The 16,298-nt window shown below is 48.0% G+C and overlaps 1 protein-coding gene and 2 long non-coding RNA genes across 6 annotated transcripts in view; 2 read left to right on the top strand and 1 right to left on the bottom strand.

Annotated features, from left to right (window-relative positions):
• Positions 1 to 4,458, bottom strand: part of CTCF (CCCTC-binding factor) — a 43,755-nt gene extending 39,297 nt beyond the window's left edge. For 2 of the 3 annotated variants that reach the window (XM_028502168.2, XM_036012019.1), the window contains exon 1: positions 4,261 to 4,458. The gene's annotated coding sequence lies outside the window, so the exon portion shown is untranslated. Of the gene's footprint in view, positions 1 to 3,437; positions 3,560 to 4,260 lie in introns of those variants that run through there. The other variant, XM_036012018.1, reaches the window with a different exon arrangement.
• Positions 3,645 to 6,618, top strand: LOC118497504. Of its 2 annotated transcripts, none has more exons than XR_004900029.1 (2): positions 3,645 to 3,713; positions 5,254 to 6,618. It is a non-coding gene; the product is annotated as an uncharacterized LOC118497504 (long non-coding RNA). The 2 variants fall into 2 exon arrangements; XR_004900028.1 differs by lacking the exon at positions 3,645 to 3,713 and adding an exon at positions 3,753 to 3,818.
• A 454-nt stretch (positions 6,619 to 7,072) lies between these two features.
• LOC118497505 lies at positions 7,073 to 14,133 on the top strand. The gene is made up of 2 exons (XR_004900030.1): positions 7,073 to 9,994; positions 14,014 to 14,133. It is a non-coding gene; the product is annotated as an uncharacterized LOC118497505 (long non-coding RNA).
• The last annotated feature ends 2,165 nt before the right edge of the window (positions 14,134 to 16,298 follow it).

The raw sequence follows: 16,298 nt of genomic DNA, 5'->3' as shown, positions 1-16,298 counted from the left end.
TAAAAACACCCTTGAAAGCGAAAAACTTTCAGGCTGTGGATAAGATTCAGGAAAATACGACAGGGCAGCTGATGGTGATTAGGAGAACTATGTGAGGTCCCAAGGTGCCTACTTTAAAGGGGACTAAGTTGTCCTATGTACAATACAATGTTTCTTGTGTCTTCAATAAATGCTTCTATTTTTCATAGCGGGTGGCTGGATACTTTCTGGACAAACCTCATGTATTTATCCAACTACCAAAAAATTAATTCTATAGATGTAGTAATAGTCCTTTAACATTTTATTTCCTTATCTTTATAAATGCCAGTTTTACTGATTAAGTTAGTTGTACCATGAGTAAAGGCTATTTTTCAGTTTAATAACTATGGGGGGATTCACTAACCATTGAAAATTCCAGAAGCACAACACTGAAATATTTTTTAAGTCAAATAATGAAATATCCTTTTTTAAAGAAAAAATAAACAAACATTTTTCTCTCTAAATTACACATAAATGAACTATCAAGCTTCAGGCAACGGTAGAGTGGAACTTACCTGGGGGTGGGGGGGAGTAACTCCCAAGTGAAATTAAAGAGCTAAATTTAAATGAAGAGTTTCCAAAGAATTTGACCTAAGAGGTCCAATTAAGAGGGACTCCAACTCATAATTAACTAAAGCCCACAAAACTAAGCTGATAGAATACTTTCTTAGATGAAGCTGAAGAAGTCTTCTCTGTTCAGAGGGAATTTAAAACACAGGACTAGTGTATTTATTGGGTTGGCCAAAAAGTCCATTTAGATTTTTCCATAAAATAAAAGGCACATTTTTTCATTTTCACAAATAACTTTATTGATTTGGATATTCTGAGTATGTCAGTTATCTCTCACTATTGGCTTCTAGTGGCTAGAGGCCAGGAGTGCTGCCAAACATCTTCCAATGCATAAGACAGCCCCAAAGTAAAAATTATTTGGCCAAAATGTCAATAGTACCAAGAAACTTCACAAACACTTCTGACACATTTGATCAGCTGCAACAGCTTCTCCATATACTGCACAAATCTTATGGTGGCACAACAGTTCACCAATGTTAAGTTTGTTTTTTTGTTTTTTTTTTAATGTGCGCTGATAGGACAGCTGTCACAAGACAATCTATCTAACAAAACTCAAATGAAGTTAAAGACAACTAAGCACTAGCAGAGCCATTGTATGGAAAAAACTAAACGAACTTTTTGGCCAACCCAATGGTTCAAGAAACACTTTTGTATTAGAGTCACTAGCATGCCTCAAAGGGAATGAGAATTTATGCCCTTGAAAATTCTAAGGATAACTAAAAATGAGGATAAAGTGTGGAAAAATTACTATTTTTGAGGTATATGTCAGTAGCCTATATGCAATGCCAATCTTTGCACCCAAATACTAACCATTGAGAAAATGCACAAAGATGCTGCCGGGAAAGATCTGAAGATAATGACTAGAGAAAGTTTAGGAATGTTTAAAAAAAATACGGTATGCCAAATCAATCAATCTATCTATCTATCTATCTATCTATCTAATTATGGACCATGGTCTTCATAGTTATACATTATTTGCCACTATTATTCTTTCTAAATCTGTATGCTCTTTCTCAAATACTAAGTTATGACAATTCTGGGACCTAATTTTTGGCAAAGGAGCCTGAAGTCATCTGAATCAAAATAGGTAGATACGGTAGATAGATGGTCAACTAAGTTTCTGGTTTAAAAAAAATGAAATGGAGCCTGTAAAGTAGATGATGTGGAGTGAATTTAATGCCAGCAGTACCCCTGAAGCAAAAAGAAAAAAGTCTCTAGAGGTGAATTTCTGTCAGCAAGCACCATGGTGCAAGGCTCTGCCTCAAGACTCCTCCTCAGGTCATTTGTCAGCCACAGGTGGCCTCCACCGCTCTGAAGAAACTCCCTAAGCCACCCAGAAGTCTTAGGTGGGTGCCCTCATTTTTGTGTGTTCTTTAAAGCAAAATCCTAAATACCTCAGAATTTAAATGCATCTTAAGGATAACTTTTACAGCTCCTAAATTTTACGTTGGTTCAACAAATTCTTAAAATAACTTTTACAACCACTCTTAAATAAACAGTATTTGCCTATGTGGAAAAACAGTTACATTGTAATCCTCCTCATAATGCTGATTTAAGTAATAAGTTCCTTTGGTTAACCTTATAACATCACTTTATTCTCTCTGTACATTTACTTTTCCAATAAAAACAAAGTATGAATCTTGACATACGGGAAATCTCAAAGGACTGCAACCCTATAAGTAAGGTCCGTACCATTAAAACAGCATAAATGATGTATAAGACTATGAAGTTAGTGGCTGCATATGGCACAAATGAATCAAGAAGCAAAATATGGTCCATGGAGCACATGCTAACCTGAAAAAACAAGCTTTACTCCTGGCTCAATTACAGACTTTCGGGATTTTAATTTTTAACCTGTGTGGATTTTATTTAGTAAGTAAAATATCCACAATTTCAAAAGGAAAATAATGCTGAAAATCACAAGAATGGGGGGAAAAAACCCACACAACCGGACTACTATATTAGACAATTAAGTGTGGTTCTATTCCCAAACCTGACACTCCATCAACACTACTGCATTTAGTTACTTAGTGCAGTTTTACCGGGGAGGCGGCGAGAAGTAACATTCTGTAGGGTTCAGAAAGGGATGGTGAAAGACTCTCTCTCCTATGGAGGCACATTGCTGCAAAAACCTACAGATTGAGATTACACATAGTGGACCAACAACTTTGCTTAGCACCAGGCTGTTTTAATTTCCTCATAAAGTTAATGTAACTCTTTTCAAAGAAAGAGAAAAGTTATTCAGGACTTTCTTCTCTCTAAAGCAACCAGGTTTGTTAAACGTCAACTGCACCACCATACTATATTAAGGTATTTGAGGAAAGAGCAAAAAGATTAAGTATGCGAATGTTTACTTAATTCTGAACCCAGGGCTGCAGGAAGTGTGCTACTAAATGGTAGTTACATTAGGCGTAGATATTTATAAACCAACTGCTGCTAGTGACCCAAGATTCAATTACAACATCAACCCTCAGATTTCAGCGTATGGGCAAATCACCAATGGAGTCAAGAATAAATTCATTCTGCCCTACTGGAGCTTTAGATCGGGTTGCCGAATCCCGGAGAACTGCCTTCGCCTAGCCCTAGAGCATCAGGTACTAAGTAATGCACTAAGTTAGGGTTAGGGCATATTAAAGCACGAGGGAAACTCAAGGGTCGCCTGCCTAACTTGGCCAGCCCATAACCCCGAATTCAGGAATTTGTCACGTCACTTGCGATCTGTGTGAAACTAAGTTTTGATCCCTTTGAGATCTCTTAGCGCACAATCAAGCTATCTCTCACTGTAAGAGGAGTCTGACCCTGGCTCCGATAAAACTACTTGGTCTGTAACTAGTGTCTTTTCCGCTCACCGTGGAGGGCCGCACCGGTAGGGTCCGACAAAGAGCCCGGACACTAGTTTAGGGGCGCAGCGGGGCCCGGCGGGGGCGGCGAGCGCGCGTCCCCCCGCCCGCTCAGGCGGCGTCGAGGCGCGAGCAGCTCAGCCAGCCTTGCAGAGGGAGCTCTCGGCAGCTCTGGGGTCCCTCTGCTCGCAGCAGCGCCGCCTGCGCCACTCGGTGGAGACGGAGACCAGCGGCGACGACGTGCGCACTGGGAGCGACCGCCGAGCAACCTCACAGGGCGACTGGGTAGGTGCTGGGGACCCGGCGGGCTGGAGGATGGGCAGCCCGAGAGGCGTTGGCCAGGGCCCGACACCCATACTGCACGGAGAGCCGGCTACGCGCGCGGCGGCAGTGAGTGGGGACCCTTGAGGACAGCGGGCGCGGAAGCCGAGGTGCGGAGATCGCCTCTCCGCTGAGGCCACCCGCCTCGGGTGGGGCGGAGGGCAGAGGGCGGGCCACGGCCGGGCAATCGGTCGGGCCAAGAACCGGTGTCGAGGGCAGAGACAAAGGAAGGAAAATGGAGTCGCTAGCGCGCGGGCCTCTGTCGCCGCCGGAGGCCCAGCGCGTCGCCAGGAGGAAGGCCTAGCGTGCGGGTGTGTGTTAGGGGGGGCCGGCCGGGCCGTGGCGGCGACGGGCAATGGCGGCGGCCGCGCCGCAGCAGGGACGGTAGAGGGAGACAAACACCCCCCGGCGGCGGCGCTGGCGCCGGGCTGCAGCCAGCGCCGACCGGAGCGGCCCCATCGTGACACCTAGAGGCGGCCCGCGAAACCTCCTCCACCCGGGGCCCCCTTACCTCCGCGCCACACCCCCCGCAGCGCTCGCTTCGCCGCCGCTCCACCGCTCCGGCCACCTGGCGTCCCCGGCCAGCTCCGCGCACCCGCACCGGCCACCGCGCCGCCGCTGCCGCCAAAGAAGCAGCTCCGCGCACGGTTTAATCGCTCCACAGGCTCGGACACAAAATGGCGGCGGTGCGGTGCAGTGCGCCTGCGTCGGCGCTGCCGGGGCCGCGGGTGCTGATAAGGGAAGGGACGGATGGGGGGGGCCGGCCGGGCGACGAGTGGAGGGCGGGGGAGGAAAGGTGAGGGGAGGGGTTGGCGCAGGGCAGCATGGGAGGCGGCCCCGGGCGCCAACTTTCAAAAGCGGGCGCGATGGCGTAACGGAACGCGCCGCGAGTCACGTCACGCCGCACGCGCCCTCCCGCGCTCTCGCCCGGTCGCGCGTGGGCTCAGCGGGCGCTGCGACGTCCGGTCTCCAGCTGGGTGGGGCTTCTTGGGCGGAGGTTGTCGCCTGTAGGCGGCCCGGGATTCCGGTACCTCTTAACCCGGTTCCTTAGCTGCGGTCTCCGGCCCTGAACCCGTAAAGAGGGTGGAGGGTGTTTGAAGGAAGCCTGTGTGGGGCTAGGTGGTGGGGCAGAGGCGGTTCTTGGGGCAGTCCCCGCCCCAGTCTCCACCCTGGCCTCGCCCGCCCCACTCTTTGAGCGCCGCACCGCATCCCGCCAAAGTGTAAGGCCCGTCCGGTCCTCGCGAATTCTCATCTCAAACGATTCACCGTCGGCGAGTGACAGCGAGAAGAGCTGTTTTTGACCAGCAGTTTTGGGGGATCCCTTTGCCCTGGAAGAGGGCTTCTTCCTGTCCTCAGGCCACCTCAGCCCGGAGAGGCCGGCGAAAGACCATACTTGATTACTTTGACACGGTCATAGCACTCGTCTTCTCCCGAAGGGACTTTCTGTATTTGGCACGGTGTAATTTTGTATTTCAGAATGTGCGTTTCTTGTTTTTGTCCTGAGGGCTAATAAATGTTCTGTGGGCGGAGTCCTGCAGCCGCTCAGATTGCGGTCGCCCCTCCCGCGCACCAGGTGCACCTGCGGACTTGACCCAACCGGCGAGGAAGCTGATTGAAGACGGTACTCTGGTGGCTCCGCGAGGAGAGACTTTGGTACTTTGGGGGCTCTGATTCAGGATTGTGGTCTCCGCTCCCTTAGATGTGGATAACAAACGAGCCTAGCGTGAAGGGGACAGCTTCTGCTCCATTTTTTCTGTTGTGAGAATACTGCCCCAATATTGGCAGGTCTTTTTTTTTTTTTTAAGGTAATCAGAAAAATCGATTTTTAAATGTAAAATCTCCAGATATTTAGACGTTGGCAAGTAGATGTTTTTAAACTGTATGTGCTGATTAAACTATACAGATGGTTTAATCTGACTTAAGGGAAAGAGGGAAGAGAAGTTCCGGTGTCAGATACTAGGCACTCCGGCATTTAGAGAGAGGGTAAATGGAGATGGAGAGGGAGCAGCCACGAAGGCAGAAGGAAATCCACAGTGTTGAGTTGTGAAATTTAAGGGCAGAGAAGGTTTCAGGTAGGAGGGGTATGGTCAGTTGTGTCTAGTGCTGCTGAGAGGTATACTTGGGCTACAGATATGGTTTGGATTGGTCACCTTGGAGATCACTAAGAGTATCACTGGTGGCTTTGGCTTGATTTGTGTTGGTAAATCAGAAATCTGGACATGACTACAGTGCGTTGAAGAGTGAATGGGGAAGGTGAGAAAATAGAGACTGCACATGTAGACAATGTGAGAGGTTTTCTGTGAAGGGAGCAAAGAAATGTAGGCATGACTAGAAGAATATGGGGTCAAGAGATGTTTTAAAAGATGGTAGGGTTATAGAGCATGTTTTTATGCCATCGGGAGGAATACAGTAGAGAGAAGGCTTACTTGACATACATAGGAGTAGAATCCATGGAAGTATATATGGAAACTAGGAGGATTGACCTTGTGTAGGAACAGGATGCTTCCACTGTGATAATCAGGGTAACTAAGGTGAAGATGATGCAAATTCAGGGAAAACGAAAAGCAAACTTCCAACTTTCCTAGTAGGACTGCCTTGACAGCATTGGGTACCCATTTGAAGTTTATGATCATGAGTGTAAAGTTAAACCAGTTGTCCCAGTGTGTGGTTTTTCTCCAGCAACATTCAACTGCTTGGGTACAAACATTAAGAGGGATAATTTGGGATAACCAGGACCCAAATTATCTGATTCTTCATCTTAGGCACTTGCTTTATTGATTAGTTACTGTTGTAGAAATATGTGAAATATTGTGAAAATTTACATGTGACCCCTTTTCTAGGAACTAAATAATCCTAATTGTCTCATATACACACCCTAAGACTCAAACATAGAGAAAAGGGAAACTTAGAGGAAAATTACCTCTGGAATATTTGCATTTTACATATTCTTCAGCCCTCTACCCCAAACAGCTCCTGGTAGCATTTAGGAACTATGTACTAGAAGCAACAAAGCTCACTTGCACTTAAATCATTAGTTTCTTTTTCTTGCTAGTATCTTTTTAAAAAAAGATTTTATTTATGAGCCCTGGCTGGTGTAGCTCAGTGGATTGAGCGCAGGCTGCGAACCAAAGCATCACAGGTTTGATTCCCAGTCAGGACACATGCCTGGGTTGCATGCCACAGCCCCCAGCAACCGCACATCGATGTTTCTCTCTCTCTTTTTCTCCCTCCCTTCCCTCTCTAAAAATAAATAAATAAATAATCTTTTTAAAAAGATTTTATTTATTTAGAAAGAGGAGAAGGGAAGGAGAAAGAGAGGGAGAAAAACATCAATGTGTGGCTGCCTCTCCCACGCCCCCAATGGGGACCTGGCCTGCAACCCAGACTTGTGCCCTGACTGGGAATCGAACCGGTGACCCTTTGATTCACGGGCTAACATTTAACCCTTGAGCCACTCCAGCCACTAGTATCTTTAATAATCTGATTAGTTCACTTTTCTAAGGTTTACTTCAAACCATCTTCCTTATCTTTAAGAGTTAAGTACATCTTCTAAGACTTTAATGTGGACAAATACAAGGCATAGTATTTCCATGGCAAAAAAAAACCCCTCAATTATATTTACATCTAAATTTATAACTGCTTTGGTCAGAATATTTGTATTCCCTCCCATGTTCATATGTGGAAATTCTATTGCCAGATATGATAGTGTTAGTAGGTAAAGCCTTTGGGAAGTTCTTAAGTCATGAGGATGGAACCCTCATAAATGTAATTAGTGCCTTTTAAAAGAGGCTTCAAAGAGATCCCTAGCCCCTTCCACCATGTGGAGTCACAAATAAGAAGGTACCAGCTATGAACCCGGAAGAGGGCCTCCACCAGAGTGTGACCATGTTGGTGCTTTGACCTCAGTCTTCCCAGCCTCCAGAACTATAAGCAATAAATTCCTGTTGTTTATAAAGCACTCAGTCAGTGGTATTTTGTTATAGCAACTAAGACAACTATATTTATGTTATATCAACTATAATTACAACTATATGACCTCTGAGTCATCACTTGGAAGCCAGGAATGGAGTCTAAGTGGCCTTGGAGCCTGCTGTCTGAAGACAAAGATCCCGTGTGCTGTTCTGTCACAGGGCTGAGAAGATGCTGAGGATCATTAGGAAGGAACAAAAGGAAATATTTTCTTTCCCTTGTAGGAAGTTGTGGTGTGTCCTACTTTGTGGAATCAACCAAGGAACAGAAAGCCAAGCCAAAAAATAAGTTTTCAGGCTGGACAGAAACAAGCAGAGAGGGAAAAGTAATATGATGAGAGCCTGTGAAATAGTTAGGATGGTAAAATTAAGGACAGGTTTGTTTGCTGCAGTACCACACCAAACTGCCTCACCAGTGAGAACTTTGGTGATTTAAAACCACTCGTTGATCTAAGGAAGTGTTCTTTCTGTAGACTGTCTCTTAGGTTTGTAGTCCATAAGAGTTAGGGCATTATTGGCAGAAGGCTGTCAGCTTACCACACGGCATCAATGAAGTCACCATGTTCCAGGATCTGGCCCTCAGCCTCACATATAGGACCAGAAATGTAGCCTGTAGCCTCAGAGTGGATTCCTCCCTTAGGGACTTGGTAGGTTCGTAGGAACTTGATGGATGAGCCGAGTGCTGTTTTACTAAGTGGCGGGTGAACCAATGCTCTCGTGCTGTCAAAGAGTCTATGGGAGAGCCTCCTGGGAAGTCAGATTACTAGAAAGCTTTGGTGAATGGTTAATTAGATTCAGAAATGTTAGTTATATAACTTAAATGTTATATAACTGGGTGATGGAGTCAGATTATCCAGCATTCAAGTCTTATCTTAGCTCCTTATTAGCCATGTGATCTTGGGTGAATTACTAACAACTCAACTGCAGGTTTCTTCTCGGTAAGATAGGATGATAATTAATTCTCACAGTGGTTCAAATTAAATGAGACAATGCAAGTAAAGCTTTTCACATAACCGTAGGCACCAATAATCATACAATAAATGTACACTATTGTTTTTTTCCATTATTGTTATTATTTCTTTCATTTTTATGCTTCTTGTTACCTACCCTCATTCCCAAATCTACTTCTGATAGATACGCTCTTTCTAGATTCATTAATAGAATCAGTTACTGCGTCTGCTTTCCTTAACCTGGGAGCCATTCTTTCTGGGAGTACACTGGGGAAGGTGTACTTTGTGCAATAATTCTCAGGAGAACAATTATATTTCCAAGATCTTCCTTGCTCCCACAAGTTGCCCCATAAAGCTTGCAATAATCATGGTTGTTGCTTGTTTGTTTGTTTGTTTTGTAATTATTCTCTAAGCAAGAGAAACAAATGAAGGAGAGATGAAGTAACAGCGGGCGAGAATCTTCCTGTCCACTGTGGTGGATAAGACCTAAAGTTACCCCTGAATACTCCTGATGCCTCTGTATCTGCCGGGGAGACATGTGTGAGACATAATCCAATTCAGCAAGCATTTATCGAGCACCATCTAGGTTCAATTCCCTGTTCTAGGCCCTGGGGATATAGAGATGACCCAAGTTCCTGCCCTTGAACTCAAAAGTTTAACTGGTCACATTGGTTAGAAAACAAAAACAAAAAATTAATGCAATAACTGTTATGGGAAGAAATGGATCAGTAGATAAAGGAGCAAATCATTCCCAGGAGTATCTTGTTTCAGCTGGGAATTAACAAGCAAGGAAAGGCGTATAAGGTGAAGAGTCGTAATCGAGGGTATAAAAGGGCACAAGAGTGTTGGGTGGATAGCAAGTCATCCCACACCATTTGACCAGGCTTTCAATGTCAACTGCCAAGGCCAACCACTTTCTCCTGACATTTTAAAGAGCTGCCCTTCTACACCATCTTCTACTGAGATCACAGGATTTTTTATCCTTATTGATGTATGCTTTCTTTGGACCCCTGTAAAAGTCTTTTTTTTTTTTTTTAACCTCTCAGTTCAAATTACCACTTTCTAAAGTCTAAATGACTCTACCTAGACCTATGTCCTGGGGAGTAGGATATAGGGAAGTAGGGTACTTTTGTTTGTGCTCTTACCTGCATTTTTCAAATGGGCATCGATCATTCTTTAATTATCTCATTTTGCAAAACACCTTTTTGTGGCTGCCCTTTCTACTGATGTTCACAGCTCTGTCTGAAGAGCCAGACACGGTTTTGTGCCAAACTCAAGAAATGAATACTTGCTCAGAGTCATCCAATAACTCATTGGCGAAACCAGAGTGAGTACTCAGACCTTCCGGCCTCACCTTCTCCCTTCCTTGTTCTTTCTCTGGCTGCCCAGAGGTCTTCACTGTGGGATACATTTCTACCATGTCCTGGGTGTGACTCTTTAGCTCAGGGGCTGCTTTGGAAGGGGAGGGGAAGGGACGTCAAGCTGACAGGCTCCACCAACCCTTCCCCATTTCTCCAAAGTTTATGTGATTTGTTCAGGGGAAAAAAATGGTTTCTGCTCCTAAAATAAGGTGGACACTACTGCCTTAACCCAAAGGAAGGCCTTTAATGATGGAAGGCAGGTAGCAGAGGTGTTTGGAGTGATGACATTAATCTACAAGTATGTCCAGAAGAAGTGAGACCCAGGTCTATGCTTGAGGCTAGGTAATACTGGAGATAGGAGACATCCTTAGTCCTCAAGTATCTTAAATTTTTCCTTACATTAGTCTGGGCGGGACGCATTAAATCTCATGAGCATTACCAGGTAGAAGTCAAGGGTGGAGAGGCAGGTAAAAGGTATGGACTACAGGTATGGGAGGGACATTTGTTCACTGGACATCACAGTATTTGTGAGATTTCACAGTAAAGCAAGAATGACTCTCAAACTTCTGCCTCTCACCCACAGCCTTCTCTTCTTGCCCCAGATCTACATACCCAGCTTCTTTCTGGATACTTCCTCCTGGGTGGCTCCCAGTCCACCCTTATGACCTTGTCATTCTCCTAACCTGCTTCTCTAAGGCTCCCTCTTTTCAATGAAAGATACTACCATCCATCCCTCCCTCCCTCCATCCATCCATCCATCCCTCCCTCCCGTAGGCCAGAAACCTGGGCTTCATTCTTTCATCTCCTACATCCTATCAATCACCAAATCCCGCCTCTTCTGCCTTCAGAACATCTCTTCATGCTAACCTTTCCATCCCCACTGCCTCCACCCTAGCCCAGGTTCCTATCACTTCCCTTGACCAGAACTGTGCTCCCATCACAGTGTCTCCTTGCCTGCACACAGCTGCTTAAGTGACCTTTCCAAGGCAGAGATGCGATCGCAAAACTCCCCTGCTTAAGGATGGTTCCCCAGTGCCCTGGCAGAAAATTCCAAACTCTTCAGCTTCTCCAGAAGGCCTCTGTGACCAAGCCCCTGATCACCTCTTTCCCTTCATTTCTAGCTGCCCCTCTTACCCCTGTGGATTCGATTTGTTTGCCTCCTCCACCAGCCTGACAGCTCTCACTCTCTGTATTGTGCCCCAACCAGGCTTCCCCTCCATTTCTTAACTGGGGTGCCAGTGGGGCAAGTGCGCTCTCAAGAGCTGTGCTTTATGGGGACTGTGGCAAATGTTTTGAGTGTCCAGCCTTTTTCTGCATTGAATGTACTTGAAATGTTTTCAGGTTGTGTTTGAGATAAGACCAAGACATCACTTAGGGAGCTGAATATAGGGAGCTAAGAGCTAGATACACGTTTTAGAGGTATCATCAAAAGCTAATCCTTATCACCTACTGTGTGTTTGGCCTTGGTTGCTGGAGATAGTCAAAGCAGATGCAACCTAATTAAGTAGAGAATTGCCTAGAACATGTGTTAAAAATACAGATTCCCTAGCCCCACCCAGACCTTTGAATTGGAATCTCCAGGAAAATTCTCAGGTGACTCTTCGTACTGGGTAAGCTGGAAAGACCTAACCATATTTCGTTTATAAGAAATATCTATCAGTGGATTGAGCGGGGGCTGGGAACCAAAGTGTCCCAGTTTCGATTCCCAGCCAGGGTACATTCCTGGGTTGCAGGCCATAACCCCCAGCAACTGCACATTGATGTTTCTCTCTCTCTCTCTCTCTCTCTCTATCTCCCTCCCTTCCCTCTCTAAAAATAAATAAATAAAATATTTTTTAAAAATATCCACATTTCCTTATTAAAAAAAAAGAAATATCTAGAATAGGAAAATGTATGGGCAGAAAGTAGATTAGTGGTGGCCTCAGGGTGGTGATGGGGCTGGGGGAGGACAAGGCCCGGAGAAGACGGCTAAGGAGTGCAGTTTCTTTTGGGGTTGATGAAAATGCTCTAAAATTTATTCCAGTGATGATTGCTCAATTCCGTGAACACGCCAAAAGCCATTGCACTGTATGTTTTAAATGGGTGAATTGTATGGCATGCGGACTAATCTCAGTAAAGCCATTTAAAACCAAGTAAAACAAAAAACTTGGATCAGCCTCTAAAGGACTTGGGTGGTACCCTGTAACCTAGTAGCAGAGTCAGCAAATACTTATGGATATATACAAGATAGGGCATAAGAAGGTTTACAGTTGTTTGTATGGAAAATATTATGATAAATATAATCCAAGAATATACTGTTCGTGTACTCACAGCTGTAAACCTCCTTTTGCCCCACCCTGTACATCAGGGGATACAAAGTAAATGAGCAGTTGCGGTAGGGTGTGATTTAGTGTTATATTAAGGAAGCACAGGCTCACGTGACAGCGTAGTGGAGGGACAGCTTCCGGAAGAAGTCTGTGATGTCTAGGGTGAAGCTTGTCAGGTGAACAGGCGTTATTAGCAAGACAAGATGAGGGGCAGGAGGAGTGGACCGTGGTTAAGCAAGTGAGCCCTGCTGGCGCTTGGTGAGGCCTCAGTGCAGTGTGAAAAGTTCGGTGACAGAAGTGAGGGTGGGGAGGGGAACAGGCTCAGAGGGCTGTGTGAGCCAGGCTGGGGGGGGTGGAGCCCGCCCCCCACCCCCCCCAGCGGTGGATTCGTGTTTTAGACACCACTCGGACTGCCCCGTGGAGAACAGATGGAAGCAGGACAAGGGGCGGGAAGCCTACAGGGAGGCAGCTCCAACGTCTCCGTGAGAGGTCAGCGTGTCTGAGTCTGAGTGGTGTCAGTGGGGAAAGAGAAGTGGGTAGAATTTAGAAATATTTAGGGCACTTGTTTTCTTTATCTTTTTTTAAAATTAATCCTCAGTCGAGGATATGGTTATTGGTTTTAGAGAGGAATGGAGAAGGGTGGAGGGGGAGAGCGGGGGAGACACAGAGAAAGAGAGAATGAATGAATAAATGAATTTGAGGCATTTAATTGAGAGGATTCTGATGGCTGGGATGAGAGGACAGAAGAAGAAGTCAAGGACGAGGCTCACTTGTGTGTGGCTTGGGTACCTGGGTAGTTGGTAACAACCCCAAGAGCCCCGGAGGAGAAACAGATTTGGCCATGTTGACTGTGATTCGGGGCATGCCGTTCAAAAGGAGGTGTCCAGTCCATCAGCAGTTGGCTGTGGGGTCTGGAGGAGAGGAGAGCCATGGGAAGTGACCGGCATGCAGCCCCGGCACACAGAGGGAAGACGGGCCTGTGTGAGGTGGTTTGGGAGTGTGCGCCAAGAGCAAGGAGAGCAGGGCCTAGAACGGAATCCTGTGGAGCGCTATTTATTTGTACGGTGATGCTTGAGGAGGAGATGGAGGAGGAGGTCTTAAGGAGATTCAGAGGAAATAGCTAGAAACGTAGGTGTTAGCTACAGCAGTTCATCCGCTTATTCAGCTGCCATAAGTCAGCATTTATTGAGGGTCTGTATGGCCTGGGTGTACTCAGAGGCAAGTGAGACTTGCCTGTTAACATCAAACTTAAACCACGCCGTCACCCCATGACAACCTTCTGAAGCAAGAGGCCACCGACAGTCTTACTTCCTTAACGGTAAATTGCACTTCCTTAGCGGTTCCCTAGGCCCTGGAGTCCTTCCCAAGGTTATCTCCCTGTATTACCCAGGCCCAAAAGACCCAGGTCCAGCGGTCAGGCCTTCTGTCCTTGGGGGATGTATGACCTGAACGGGACACCCCGGAGCTGGCGGGGGCAGAGGGTGTGTGGAAGGAAAGGAGGGAATGCATCATTTGCCTAGGGTTCAGCAAATCATACCCCCACACCAGGCATAGAAACACACAAGGCAGGCACCCCCGCTCTGTGGGTGAGACTCAGAAGCAGTCCTCTTCCCATGTGCCAGCCCATCTGCCTTTTTGCCTTCACAAACATGTGTTTTCTCCTTTTTTGTTCTCTGCAGCTCTGAATACACGAGGAAGAAGAGTGGGAGACAGGAGGAGAAGGTTGGAAGAGGGAGGGAGGGAAGTGCGGGGGCAGCATCCGGTGACCACCAATGCAATAAATCAGACCCTGGACCACCTTGGCCTGGCTCCTTCTTTGCAGTGCGCGCCGATGGGTTTCCTCGCAGGGAGAGCCCCAGCGATACTGGCCAAGGTGTGGCTGTGGCCTTGATGGCCTTGACGATGGAGTACTTCTCAGTGTGTCAGAGGCTTTGGAGACTCACTCCCTTCTGTCCCCTCTCCCCCCAGGGGCTTGTACAGGCTACACAGGACAGGTGGTGGGCACAGGCTTTCCCTGCCCTGCAGCCTTGGACTCCGGGTGGCATCCTCAGCCTGCGATCAGCAGGGGCAGCAGGCTCCTGACTGTCTGGAGCGTGGGGTAGCAGGAACAAACGCCTCCCTGAACCTGTATGACCGAAGGGTAGGAAGTGGGGGAGTGCTGGGAACAGCTTTGCCCTGTGGGGAGACCTGTGGGGGGCACCCGTGAGGCTGTGTGTGTTGGGGGTGTGGAGGCTGCACAGGCGGGTGGACAAGGGCTCTCTCTGCCCTCGACCATATCACAGACCCGGGCACGGGCCTGGACGTAGGACGCCATCCAGCCTGACTTCAGGTCACTGAGGGAGGGGGTTGAGGGGCCACTGAGTGGTTGATTCACCCTCTCTAAGCTGGGTAGGCTTGATGGGGCAAAGCACTAAGGCTTTTTGTACCTGGCTGTGCTCACAGTGCCAGCCCTGACCCTCACACTCACCCTTGGCTAGGGCTGAATACTAAGCTGTGGCCTTAGGATCCTCCTTATAGGGGGCAGAAAGGGGCCCTATCTGTTTCCAACATTGGCAGTGATGTAGGGCCACTCAGATTTTCAGTGATGGCCCCAGCTGACCCCCGACTGGGATGGTTTTTCCATCCTACATCTCTTGCCTAGGCTGCCCTCTCCTGTGGGTTGAGCAGTGTGAGCTCGTGCCGGCCCCACCACCAGCCTGCACGGTTCCAGGACCCGGTCAGCCAGCGTGTACTTCCTCTTTCCCCGTCACACAGGCTGCACTCTGGATGCAAGCGGATGGCCCTGCCCTATCAGTGGACCTCTTGTGGGGCCCCAGGGGCTTCTAGGGTTGGCTTTGGACTGCAACCCTCCCACAGGGGACCATAAGGCAGGCCCCAGCTGTGGCCAGCTTTGGGTGCTGTCTTGGTCTCTATCACTTGTTTGCCTTCTTCACCCTCTGCCACCTACCACCCAAAGAACTGAACTGCACACCACCATCTAACCCTTCAGTTAGAGAGGGAGCACAGAGCCGTGCCGATGTGCTGAGAGCCCTCTGCCTGCCCGCAGCCCCACCTGTCTGGAATGAGCCACCTGCATCCACACACAGGTGTTTCCTGTGCGCCTTCCTGTTGCCGTTTTTTTTATTTTTTAATTTTTTTCTGCTCAGCTTGGCTTCCCCAGCAGGTGGTTAAGGGCCAGCCAAACCTCTTTATACACAGCTCTAAAACACCTCGGGGGGTTGGGGGGGCAGCACAGGGCTCCCTGGGGATCTGGGTCACCCCCCCAAACACACACACCCAGGAGGGATTGTTGGCACCTCATTGGCTCTGCCTGAGTGCAGGTGCACACTTTCCCCCAGTGTGTCACACTGCTGTGCTACCACCACAGGCACTGGGACACTGGAGGGGACTCGGGGAGTGGGGGAGGCCCTGCCTGTGCACTGTCTCCCTTGCGCCTGGATACTCAGAGCTCCGGAGTGAGAGGGGAAGGGTGGAGGGCCAGTTTCTCCAGCCTCCGGGGTGGGCCTCCCTTAGGCCCTCCATGGAACAGGCCTGCCATCCTGAAATCCTGCCCCACCCTCCAGTTCCTCCCATGCAACTCAGCTTTCTGCAGCTAACACGCTTAATGTTCCAGGCAGCTCTGGGGGGAGACGAACCTTCTCCCTGGAGCCCTGCTTCCTAAAGCAAAACAGGTCAACCGGCTGTGGGGGCCACAGGGTTCAGTCAGGTTTGTTATTACAGAGAGGAGGCAGCTCTGGGAGTGGAGGGACTTGCTGTGTAGGGTCAGAGGGAAGCCACCTGGGGCTCCTGCCTCCCAGGCCCTACCTCTTCCTTTCCCTGAGGATCTCCTCTCTCCTAGTACCCAGGCCTCAAGGAACTTCTTGTGCTCAGCTGCCAGTGCTAAGGGGAAGACCTAGAAGCCTGGCATTCTCTGAAGGGGTTCTGCTGCCCCCTGGTGGCAAGAAGCTCCAGCCTTCACCCCGCC

This window comes from Phyllostomus discolor, chromosome 12 (genome assembly GCF_004126475.2).
Source record: "Phyllostomus discolor isolate MPI-MPIP mPhyDis1 chromosome 12, mPhyDis1.pri.v3, whole genome shotgun sequence".
NCBI lineage: Eukaryota > Metazoa > Chordata > Mammalia > Chiroptera > Phyllostomidae > Phyllostomus > Phyllostomus discolor.
Note: the sequence above shows the minus strand (reverse complement) of the source record. Positions and strands in the feature narration are given on the sequence as shown.